Consider the following 13,253-nt stretch of genomic DNA (forward strand, 5'->3'; position numbering starts at 1 on the left):
TTGTGGCTGTCTGACCCTGCTGCAATTACAAAGTCTGTTTCTAGGGGTTCTGGGTTACTTTTTGGGTTCAGTGTCATTTGCTACATGGAAAGTTCACGGGCAGAGCTATTGCAATTTAGGAGTAAATGCCTGCAATGCCTAGAGTGAGACAGGTCCTTAAAAGTGCTAAAACACAGTCACTAGAGGTATGCATTGCTGACTCTGGGAGAAGGGAGGTTGTAGATGTGTGGTTTTTTGTGTTTTTTTTTTTGTTGTGTGTCCTGTGTCGTCCGTCGTCTTCCCTCCCCCCCGAGTGAAGCCCAGGAAGGCTCGGCTTTTCTCCCTTTTTCCTGAAGCAGAAAGAGAGCAAGGTGTTTAGGAGCAGAGTCTCCTAATGGGTAGCAAATTATACAGCACTTAATGCAAAATAAGTGTTTGGAGGTTGTGGCAGTGATATTGTGAAAGATAAGGGACTGAAAAATATACTCACGAAAAGCGGACATCAGAAAAAAAAAATTGTTTTTGCAAGCCCAACTGGAGAGGACTGGGAGAAGCCAGTGTTTGTAGAAAATGAACAAACAAAAGGAGGGAAAACCTGGGTTATGTTGAGGTTTCCATAGCAACACAATACTTTTCCTGGAAATATCAAATGATGAGATCTAATCTATCTGCTATTTAACTCTTGCATGCAAAGCCCTCTCGTTTCTCAACTTACCTGCATCCTTCATACACCCTCTTTAGAGATGTCACTATGCAGTGGTGGTCTGCATGGGGAATGATGTTCCTGGGACAAGGCTGTCCCTGTTCTGTTCACCTGTTCCAAAGCACACAGAAAAGGAAAAGCTTACGAGGCAGAGGTGTGTCTAATGGACTGAGAGTAGGAATGACTTACCAGCTGCACTGATCTTGAGAAGCTTCTGTTTCCTGCAGATCCCAGAGAGGATGGGCAGATTGCAGTACTGACAGCAGAGTTACCAGGCAGGTATATTGCTGAAATGTTCCATAGCCTGCAGGGTTTACTGCATAAGGATGTGTCCTCCTTGGAAATGATGTGGCTTTAGTGCCTGTCTGACATCTGTATAAAACTTTCTGCGACTATTTGGAGAGTTCATTGAAGTAGCCTGGCAGCCCATCCTTTGAAGAGCCTCATATTTGAGGAATGGAAATTCTTGATGGCGGGGGAGGTTTGTGAAGGAAGGTGGAAGGGTAACAGTTTTTACCTGATAAAAAAGGACAATTCAGAGAGTGGGCAGCATTAGAAAAGTCCATGAAATTACTAACGGTACCGAACATGTAGAAAGGCGTGTCTGTTCTTCCTGTGCTGTGGAGAGAAGCCCTGAATGGGTGTGGAAGACCCCATCCTTGTACAACAGAGAGGAAACAGATTCTGTTCCTTGTGTTCTGCCCATAGCAGCCACACCCTTTGCTCCGTCCCCTTGCCTCTGATGTAGGCTCTGGCAGGCAGGGCAGAGGAGGTTTTGCCAGCGGGGCTGCTGTTGGAGGCGAGAGCTGTCTGCAGAGGGAGACAGGATGGTGGTGGTAGTGGAAGACGGAGAATCCCCACCCCTGCATCGTATCTGAGGTCTCCTGCATGGTAACTAGTTACAAGGAGAGGGTGGTAAGGGAAGGCAGGTATCCCAAATGATGTTATGTATATCATGTATATACCTTTATAACTGCATTTTGTGTGGAAGAGTTCTTAACCTTCAAAGGAGTGAAATTTGGAAACTAGCTTGCAAGCTGCTGTTGTTTTACCCCTTTCTAGCACAGTACAAGAGCTGAGGGCTTGAAGATTTGGGGGGACTTTTACCTATTTCTAGGAACACTTCTACTTCTCTGCGTTTCTGCTGGTGAAAGCTGGAGTGCTGGTGATGTTTTGTCAGATGTTATGGCCTTTGCTTTTATTGCAGGTCTTAAGTCTTTGGGCTCTGGGCGAGGTGCTGTGGTCTGTGGTGTGTGGTATGCATGTAGTATAGGCTATTTTCAGTCTCTTCTGTTAGAAACCTGTTGCCTAGCTGGCCATAAGTGCAACAGAGGGAGTTCAATAGCCTGTGTGATCTCCCTGGTTCTCTGTGGCTTTGAGGGGAGAGCAGAGCCTACAGAGTACGATGTACAGTATGACACAGGACTTCTGTATCTAGATGTATTGTGTTACAGCCTTGTTAAGGCCCTGACTGTGTCTGACCCCTGCAATATTCAACGAAAGCAACATTCTGTTTTAATAAGTGAGCTTCACATTTTTTTCTGACTGTTATTCTGGTACTAACCTGTTAATGCTTGTTGAGCCCTCAAGGTTTGCGAATAGAAAACAACCATTGTTACGGTATTTAGAAGAAAACCAGTGCAGAGGGGTTCAAAGAACAGTAATCCAGGTATGTGCCAATACATAGGAAGCAGTACTTTAATATCTCTTAACAAACCATCCCCCATCTTTAAGCATTTACTGTATTTCCTCATATTTCTCCTGACAGCCACCTGTTCAACTTCTGACCTGTTTGTAAAAATCTGCACACCATCTATCAGAGGGATATGCGCACTTACAAACTTCTGTTCTGTGGGCATTAAGTAAATTATTTCTTTAAGATCATATGGCAGATCTATAATTAATTAAACCCTCTATGATATTAGCGCAAAATAATTTAGCCTTTCTAAAAAGGTAAATGTAATTTGCCGATCTGGTATTTGGAAGAATGCTTTCCCCAAAATCAATTCCTTTAGTTTCCAGAGAATAGAAATGAGAAGCAATCTCATTTTAATTATATCTCTTTATTGCTAACAAAGGAATGATTTATGCAATTAAATTAACTGGCTAGAAAATTATTCTCAGCTGGGCTGTCCTAATTCTTTGCTTTCTGAATTGCAGGCTCTTACACTTCTCTATGTAGATTAATTTTTCTGATATGCAAACAATGCTCCTTGTGTTCATTTTTAACATTTTTTATTCACAGCTCCCCTTTTCTTAGTGTCAATGACATGAGTAATATTTGTGCACTGCTGGGCTCTGATTCAGGCCTTTTTATGTAGAAAGATTGGAAAAAAATCTTTTCTTTTGAATCTCATTATTGCCAGTGCAGAGCAAGGTTTTGAAGTTTTCTTATCTATTGCTGAGAAACAGCATCAGGAACATGGAGGGACTGCAAAGATGTCAAAAGATGCAAACTTTTGAAGGAAAATGTATCAGCATTGAGGAGACAGGTGTATTTGCAGCAGGTGTTAAGAAAGCATTTTTTTATGTATTCCTTTTAAACCCCTGTCTCCTTGCAGCCAGGCAAAAAGCTGAAATGCAAGGAAAAAAAAAAAATCTGTCTTATATTGTACACAGACTTAACAGAGAAAGAATTTGGGATTTTCTTTCTGCCTGGGATTAACTTGCAGTGGCTGGCTAGAACATCAGCTAGTGATATTTGGGCTGAGGGGAAAACTACCATGTAACAACACATTGTGACCATGTGCCAACACAGTCTGACATCTTCTGAATGGGGCATTGGTGTAATCTCCTGTTTTAAAACAGCAGTGAACATATTGCGGAGCACGTGTTAGCTCTGTCTGAGCTGTCCTGCCCTGTATCAGTAGAGATGTGTCAGCTGGTCAGTGTTTGCTGTGTTGGCACTTCCCCACTGCTATCAGATGGTTTTGAAATAAATAAAAAGAAAGCAGAGCTTTTTCTGGGTTGGTATGCAGTGCTTTGGGTGTGGAAAGTTCTGTGCCATTGGGATTTTGAAGGCTTTTGAACTGCCAGACAGGAAGGATCAAGTTATCATGATTTGGATGGGACAAGAAAGCACTCTGAGCCTGTTTCCTCTGAGCGTGGATCATCCAAGGGGAATCTTCCTTCTGGGCTGAATAGCTGCTGGGTGGGTGAGTGATAGGGTAGTTAGTGCCATGCCTGCTGCCTGCATCTGTTGGTGTTATCTTTGAGTACACCACTGTAAAAGCAGCACAACCTGAATTTGCCTAGAAAGTGGTATCACACTTATTGAAAGAACCTTTCTCAAAGAACAGTTGCCCTTGGCTTACTGTCAGAGTCATTAATTTATTTATTTTCCCTAGTCCTGCAAGCTCTCTGCACTGGGTGGTACACTTCTCCATGAATACCTTGGCTTGTACAGGAATGGGTATCCTACAATGCCTGAGGAGGATGCCATTGAGGCAGAGTTTACAAGCAGTCTGTGGAGCAGGCTTTGAGTTCAAAATGATCTAGACTGAAGGAATGTTTAGAAATCAATAAGATTAAATTCATGACAAACATTACCTTTAGGGAGGAAACATCTGATTAAAAAAATGAAAAACAATTGCCTAGGCAAGCAGTACTGCAGGAAAGGATTTGGATTCATGGTGAATCGCAGCCAAGTGAGTCAGAGTGATGCTGCTTTAAAAAGAAACCTTGTTCCTGGAAGTATTAATAGGAATGTCATGTACAAGTTGTGAGGTCGGAGGAGAGATGTGACTACTCTGTATTACTTGGTGAAGTCTAGCTGGCAGAATGTATCCAGCTTTGCATGCTGCATTTCAAAAGCCAAAAACGGAAAAGACACGGGAAATCATGACCTGTGGGATAAGTAATGACAAGACTTACAGAGGGAGAAGAACAAACTTCACTTACAGCAGGGGAGAATTAAGCCGATGCCAGGAAAACCTTAACCATAAACTTCAATGCTCACCTGTCAGCCTTCCAGGAAAAAAAACTTGAACACACTGGATGTATCCTTTGGTGCCCCACCTCCACCTGCTTCTATTCTTAACTGTGCAAAACTGAGCTTCCTCCTACCCTGCAGTTGCCCTGTGTTCCTATAGGCTGTGTGGGTAGATGGTTTCATACCGCTTCCTCATCTTCACTTAGCTCCTGTTCCCTGCTACCTGTTTCATTCTACTTTGCCAGCAAATTCCAGTGGGGGCTTGTGCTGAAAGCTGCTTCTAGTGATGACTAAGGGAAAGGTTTTGCTTCTCAGTGCCAGAAATCCTCCACTTCTTTTGGAACAAGCAGTGTGTGTAAACATACAAGGAACAGAATAAGCAAAAAAATATGCTCATAGTGGAAGGGAATGAAAGATGAGGAAGGAAAATAAAATTAAAAAATCAAAACAAAACACACAAACCCACAAACATAAAATTACTCAACCAAAACAGAAAGCAGCTCATTTCCTAGAGCTGATGGCAAGGTGGTGCTTCACTGGCATCTCAGACCAGTTCTCTTGTGAAGGGCATACTGGGACCACCAGAAACCTTTTAATGAGGGGTTGAAATGTTGAAATAAGGTAAGTGAATGCTGTGGTAATGTCCAGTTGCAGGTATATCTCCATGGAGCCACTATGGGAGGGGAGGGAGAGCCGGAGCAAAGCCCTCAAACTTCCAAAATGTTAGGAAATGCAGAGTTTAAAGTGCACTTCTTACAAGCCCAGCCATGTAATAGTAACACTGTCAATAAAAGTGACAGTTTCAAGGATCAACTCCAGAAGAAACTCTGCTACAATCCGAATTCTGGACTCCTTTTCTGTTCCTTAGCAAAGGAAATAAGAGTGAGTTTCCTCCAGATCCTCTAATAGAATTAGCCATCTCTCCATGGACCATTTCCCAAATGCACCAGGATTTAATTTCACACTGAGTGATATCCAGATGAAAATAGAAGGAAACCCTCCTTCTGTAAATTATCTCTATTACAGGTGGCAGATAGGGCGTTAACCTGGCATAAGAAAGGTGTGTGGACCAGGGAGGTGTGTGGTTGAGACTGAGTGCTATCTGGAAAACTGTGTGGAATTTGAGGACCTTGTTCACAGTTTCCTTAAAATAGGAGAAAAATCACTAGAAAGACCCATTTTGCTTTTGCTTCATTCTTTACTCTTTGCTGTTATGTTTTGCCCAGGATTTTTTTTAAAGTCTAATAACTTCTATTTTTATTTCTGATCAGCTTCTAGTGAAGCAGGATCCAGCTAGACGGAGTTTGGACTTGTTAGCATCAGAGCAGTATTTGAAGTAAAACAAATTTCATGGGGTTTTTTTAATTGTGTAACATTAAAAATTTAATGACTATTTTAATAAATATTAAATGAATAATTAATATTTCATTTTAAATAATAATGTGATACTTTTGTTTATATCAGATTCCAGACATCTGAGTGCTAAAATCAGAAGTTAAAATAATCTGGCTCACTACACTGAAAAGCTTTATGTTGGCCTTGTATCTTCATTTCTTCTGACTTTTCATTTTTAGTCTTTCCCATCTCCCAGTAAATTACTAAGAGATAGCTCCTAGCTATACCTTATGAGCAGCGGCAGAAGTGAAGCAATGTAAAATGTAGATAACATATACTGAACCATACTGTATGTAATTAGGCTACGTGGCTGTACACGTGTGTGCTCTCTGTCTCATTGCTTTTCGGAGAGAAACACTATAACGATAAGCTTAGGGGTTTTACACTGTGGCCTTTTAAAATCTGTTTTGTTATTCTTGTTGTCTTGAACGAGATCTAGTTTGGAGCTGAGTGATCTCCTTAAGGTGCCTTCCAGCCTGAACTACCCTCCGCTTCTATGAAGATCCGTGTGGCTACTGCGTCCAAACTGGCGATAGCTGCGTTGCTTGTATCAAGCTTTGTACCAAAAGACAAAACCAAAACAGCTCAGTGAAGGTATCTGCCTCAGAGTGTCAGGAGGTTCCTCTCTCTGAGAGTCAACCCCATCCTCCAGTGTACTGACTTGCTCCTGCTGTTTTGGTGTTTTCTGCCTACCTGCTGAGGCTGCTCTGTCCCGTCATATAGGTTATTAATAAGGCCATTAAACAATATTGGTCCCAGTGTCCATCGTTTAGGGATTCCACTGGTAATGGGCCATCAGTTGGACTGTGTTCTGCTGATCACCAGTTTTCTGCTCACCCTGAATTCTCTTCTTGATTTTTTTTTTTTTTCTTTCCCTTTTGATCCAAATAAACTCTTTCTACAGGAGTCTTAGCATCTAGAGCTGTCTTGGTAAAGTATTAGCCACTTCATTGATTCTAAAGAGCTCTTGCAAAATTTTAAATATGCAAATAATAATAATAATTATTGCTGGTAATAATGGGAGCAGCATGGGATTTCTTTATTTCTTTTTTAGATTTCTCTGTCCTCTACAGATGCCACTTTAATGCAAATCAAACTTTGTGGATTGTGTTACCTATTGAAAAATAGTTTCAATTAGAAATTCAATTACACTGTCTTGGGGGGATGGAACTGACAGTTTCTTTGAATTTTGCACGTTATAGAGGGCTCCAAAGTGCCATAAATCTGCTAATTGATTTCTGTACCTGTAATGTTTGATTAGGTGTATTTTATTGTCTTCTTGGTTTTAATTAACCCCAGGCTTGTCAAAATGCTTCCACTGACAAAGGATATATGATGAACTGAGATAAACTCTATTAACAGAGGCTGACTTTTGTCAGTAATTGCTATCATGTGTAAGAGTTATTAGAAATTATCACACACAAAAAGAAACTGTACTTTTGGTAACAACTTTTATGGACTACTATAAATCTGTTGATTGCCCCCTACATGCAGGAGATAAGCAACTGTGAATGACAAGGGGTCTGAAGGAAAATCAATCACTTGTGAGATGTCTTATAAATATTAAGAGTGACAAAATGTGAAGACTTATGAAGTCTAAGTGCTGAAAATTGAATGGAAGCTAATGCACCTAAACTTGTTCCCATTAGAGATTGTGAGGGCTGTTGAGACAAGGGCATGACTACTTCAGGAAGCTCTTGGTTTTAGCAAAGCAGAACATGTTACCTTGGATGTGGAGCTCTGAAAGACTAAAATGACACTGAGCCTTTTGCTTCTAGGCCCTTGGTTGGGGTCCAAGTCTGGACTGTTACCACTTGGCGGCTGCCCATTGCCTTAGAGGGAGGCACCCGACAGGGTCATGTCTCTAGTGGCTGGGGACAGAGGCATGCAGAAGGACTGAAGGGCTTATGATACATGGGTTTTACCCAAGAAGCAATTGCAGAAACTGTAGTTGAGACATGTTTGCTGAACATGGAGGTACTTAGCGATGCTGCATGCTGTTTGTATGACCTGTTGTTAGAAATGTTTTATCTAGGAGTACAGTGGCAAACCTGAGACAAACCATCTTTTAGACAACACAGCAAAGAAGGGTTAATATCCCCATTTTTGCTAACGTATCTGGCTGTAAGGACTTGATTCATGTAAGATGTTTTGATAGTAACATATTTAAACACATGGAGAAGTCTGTGAATAAGTATTTTTGGCTGAACTGCAACTTCAGGTGTTGCAGATCTCTGTGGTTGTTTGGTCTCTGGACCCTATGTTTGTCTGGGGCTCTGTATGAATGGGATGTTGATGCAGGTATAGTCCTGAACACAACTGATATAATATTGCGATTATAAACAGAGTGGTAATGAAGATGTGCAAAGCTGTAAAAGTATGAGACAAACTTTCTGCAACATAATTGTTGAAGTTGATATGATGACTTACTAGAAACACTGTATAAACTTATGTTTTGTATTGGTAAAGCATGTTTGTAAATGCTTTGCTCTTTTTTTTAACTATGTGGGGAGAGCATATACAGTCCTCAGCAGCTTCAGAGACCTGTTTTCCGCGAACTTCTGCCCAAGTGTTGGAAACTCTTGGCTGCAGAAATTTTAAAGTTGCTTGATAGGTCTTCTGTCTTATTTAATCATTAATTTTAGCTTGACTTTTTTTTTTTTTTTTTTTTTTTTTTAAAAAAAACCTGTAGTTGGGAGGGTATTTTAAACAGACCTTAATTTTCTTTGCTGCTTTTTCTAAGAATTGTCACAATGACTTAACAGTACATTGTGACAACGTGCTTGGAGAAAGGAGGAGCAGAGTGGACCCTTCCTGTGCAGAGGTCACGTGCAGTCCTAAAAGCCATTTGAATTAGTAGTGTTAGGATATTTATCTTAATATTTTGGGGAGCTTTAAAATACCTCTGGAGCTTGTGAAGTGTGATATTCTTACTTTGCTTAGTTTAGCCCAAAGTGGGTCTTCAAATGCTTGGGGCTTTTTGGAGCAGTCCTTTTTCTTCCTTGGCACTGGGCACCACAGTGTTTGAAGTGGTAGGAGTGGCTGGAGTGGATCTACTGCTCTGTGTGTGTGTGTGGGTATGCTGCAGTGGACAGGCACAGCTGGCACCAGTGAAGTGCTACCACGGGCACATACATCCTTCAGTTCCCAGCAAGAGAAAACCTCTTAGTCCTCTGATCCTCAACGACAAGGCAAGAAGCCTCACTGTGCTTGAATCTCCGTTCCTGAGGATCATTCCCCCGTAGGACATGCAGGGAAGGTACTCTGCAGCATGCCAGGTTCCTAAGGACCATGTGTCTTTAAGTCAGTTGCTAGAGTAAGGGCTGAGTCACTGGTGTCTGCAGCCCAGCAGGGGATCTTGGTGCTGGACCCCTGGCATGGCATAGATGGGATTTCCTGTGGGATTCTTCCCTCTCAGCTCCTGTGAGAGTGGGGAACTCTAGCAGCTGAGAGTTGTGATCTGGCTTGATGTTCTGTGGACTGTCAGAAGAGTCCTAGGCATCCCATAACTTGTGGTGTGGGAATGTAAATTGAGACCAGCAGAGGAGAGAGGTGCAGAGAGGGCTAAGGATGCCCTGTACTGAGGAGTTGAGACAGATCTTTTAGCCTTGGTGTCTTCAGAAAGGTTCTGCAGGCCAAACAGCTCAAACTGACTTGCTGTATGTGGCATCAGAGTGCTGCATCACAGTATTGCAGCTCTCCTACCCCACTTGTTAATTCCCCCAGCCTTTAAGGGGCAGTTGATATGTTTAGTAGCTGCACCCTTCTTTTTGTTTGTCTTGGTTACATAGCTCGGTTTTACAGTTTCCATGCAAGTCTCGTGTGTGTGTGAGAGTGCACATATATCTGTATTGCCTCTTGGGGTATGCTGAAAACAATCCATTTAGAAACCAGGTGTCCTTGTCTCTCTTGGCATCTGGTTAAATATCAGACAAGTAGGAGAAGGTAAATCCTAGGATGCTTTAACAACTGCTGGGGCTGTGAAGCCCTCGGCTCCATCTGATGGGATTTGAAGGTCACGGTGGTTGCCCACATGTGAAAGATGTGTCCTTATTCCCATAGATAGAACAGACCAAAATGATCTATCTTAAGGTGTCTCTAAACTGAGCTGATAGACGTGTGTTTCAGTCTGCTGAGACCAGAGGTCGCTGTTTAACTGGAAATGGAGACGCCCTCGCTTCTTCAGAGCCACCTTCTCTCTATTGTGTCCAGCTCTTAACCTGCTCTGTAACACCTCAGGCTTCTTTTCCCTTAAAAAGACTGTTCTCTCAAAATCGCAACACTAGGCTTCTGCGAGTCAGTGACTGAATAGATGCAGCTAGAGGAGCACATAGAACAGTGCGGTTGAGCTCTGTTTCTCTGCAGTTAACTCTTGCCCTGCTCACCTACCAACATGTCCTGCAAATACCCCTCAGTCTTAATCTGCAGCTCCTCCATTTCATTCATTCCTGGTCCCTGGCATAGCCTTGTTTATAGCAGACAAATCTTCTGTTAGCCCTGGTGGCTGCCTAAGAAAGGAGAAATGTATGTAGTGTGGAGCAGCAGCCAAGGCAGCGTGATAGTGATGGTGGAAGGATGAGAGGGGCATGGTCTTGTAGGTGATGTGGTCTCCCTTCTGTCCGCAAGTCTGGAGGAATGAGACTGGTCAGAACCAGACATACCTTTGGGTAACATGGCCATCCTGAAAGTGCGGCCCTACAGGAGGGAAGCACGTACAGTAGCAATGCTCAGTGTTCGTGTTTAGGTGGGCCGTACACAAATGATGGGGTATGGGAGGCTATATGCCATGGCCCTTCTTCATCACACAGTTGAACTCCAGTGACTGTGTATGAGCAAGAGATTCAGTGAGGCTCAGAAACCTCCTTGAATATGGGCTCTGCAGGTGAGTCCATCTCAGCCATAGGCTGCTGGAACAGCAGTGTGTCAAGCATGTCCTGTTATGTGGACAAGCAGTGGTTGTGTGGGTCCTGGTTAAAACCTGGTCTGAGTAGCAGCACTGCAGGGAAACCCATTTTGAAGCTTATTGAGCCCCTTTTGGCTGTACTGGAAGTTCAACTACTGCTGCTGCACTCCTGCACAGGGGTATCATCCTCTGCTGGGCAGGCCTCTGGCAGGAGGCATAGAGTTATATCACTGTAGCACCAAGGCTGAACCACTGAGCCCAGCTGACCCTGACCTGGCTGTGAGTGTGCATGCACCAAGTTCATTCCTAGACAGGGAGAGCTGGCTGAAGGTGCTCAGCTCCTTTTATAAATCTCCATAAAATCCCATAGGTCACAATTGGCTGCAAGTTGCACAAGTGAATTAGCATCTTATGTCAGCATTCCTTACTGCTTAAAAACCCCTTGACTTTTGACTTCATTGCTTCTCTCTAGAGAAAAAGTGAATGAGACCTTCTAGCAGAGATAATGGACACTTGTGCCTTTCTTCAGGAGACTGGTCAGGAATGCCCAGGCTTGACAAGATGGGACATCCATGGCAGCAACAGCCTGGGAAGTTAAACTGCTTCACATCACTCCACTAATTCAGTATTCACAGCAGACTGAGATGCAGCGGTATGTTCTCAATTGGTTTGTTATAGTCAATACTTATTATTAATAGATATGAAACAGACAAGATCTGAGCCTTTTGATGTGGTAAATCGATATAGATCTGTTCACTCCCTGAAACTACAGTCTATTCTCAGCAGAGCCACAAATCCTTAGTTAAAAATTCAGTCTTTTGCCTAGACATGTAAACTTATTGCAGATACCTTTGCCTTGGCAGAAACAGGTCCTTCATTAGTCCTGCTATTCCAGTACATGTGGGGAATAAGCTACCCAGCAGAAGGCACTATTTGGCTAGGAAGATTAGCATGTTGTGGATATTTTGGCAAATGCCACACAGCTAACCAACACAGTCACAGCAGTGCAGCTGTCACGTTGAACATCACCTGTATTTGGGTGGACTGGAGTTGTGCCCCTCTTTCCTTGGGAGCAGAAGTCTGCATTCAAAGCAGTGGGAGCGTAGGAAACTCTATGGTGTCTAAATAACTTGCAACATCCTGCAACATTACTGCACAAAAGGTCTGAGTTAATGATCCAGTTGATTTACAAGTCAACTGCATGACAACAGAAATTAATATTCACTGATGAGCCAAACTGAGAGGCCTTGAATTTTTTTTTTCGTGTCTAATGGTTTTGTGTCAAATCTGAGGGTGAGTTTATATACCTGTGTATGGATCGGAGGGTATCTGGGGATAAGTAGCATTTGATTAACTTTTTGGGCTATCCTGGAAAATACAGTGCAAGAAATCTTGTGTGAAACTGGCCAAGTTCTGTGCTGTTCTGAAAACATCTCCTAGTACCAGTGAATGAGTAGATGGAAAAGGAGATTCCTGATCAAATGTGGCTTTGTTTAGGGGGCAAAATGTAAGTAGCTGAGGCCAGATTCTGCTCTCATTTTTTTTCCAATTTATACCCAGTTGAGCTTGCACCATTGTAAAATCACAGTAAGAGAAACGCTGCGCTTATTAAGAGAAGGAGGTGGCACTTCTCTTTAACTGATTTGTAGTTAAAAATAGGCTTGCTGAGTGAAAGCTGCTGGCTGTGGCAGAAAATACCCCTAGTGCCCAGGCCCAAATAATATCTCGTCTCTGAACTCTGGCAGTTTCAAGAGTCTTTCTTTATTTCAGGTGACACCTGCAGCAGGAGGCTGTATGGGAAGGACTTCTGTCTGGCATACTGATAGTCGAAAGTGGCTACTTAAACTATGCGTTTAGCCCAAAGAACTGTAGCGTCAATCACCTGCCTGATACACGGATAGGTGTTGGCTGGCTGAGAGCAGTTCCTTGACATCTGCAAGAATGGCTTTGGACATCTCTGCTTTTAAGGCTTTTCTCCTTCCTCAGGTTGGGCTGAGCTGAACTGAATAATGTCCTGTGCTGTGCTTGAGGTCAGAGGTTGCATGAACAGTTCCCCCTTCAACCCTGGGCCATGTAGGAGATAAGGCCCTCCAGGGACGTACCATCCTTCCTCCCTCCTTGCACTGAACGTGTCTGTCTCAGAGAAAATGGAGATGAGCTTGTCTGATTTCCCTGTTCTGCTGCTTGGCATTAGCAGGGACTGGGTGCAGATAACTTGTCAAAGGGTCAGATAATAGGGAGCTTCTGGCCCTGCTTTCTGCTCACCAAGGCCCAGGAAGGTCTGTAACATCCCCAGGCTGTCCCTTTCCTGTAGCTTCTCTCTTGCAGAGCCAGTGCTTAGC

This window comes from Leptosomus discolor, chromosome 3, assembly GCF_034619465.1.
Source record: "Leptosomus discolor isolate bLepDis1 chromosome 3, bLepDis1.hap2, whole genome shotgun sequence".
In the NCBI taxonomy this organism is placed as follows: Eukaryota; Metazoa; Chordata; class Aves; order Leptosomiformes; family Leptosomidae; genus Leptosomus; species Leptosomus discolor.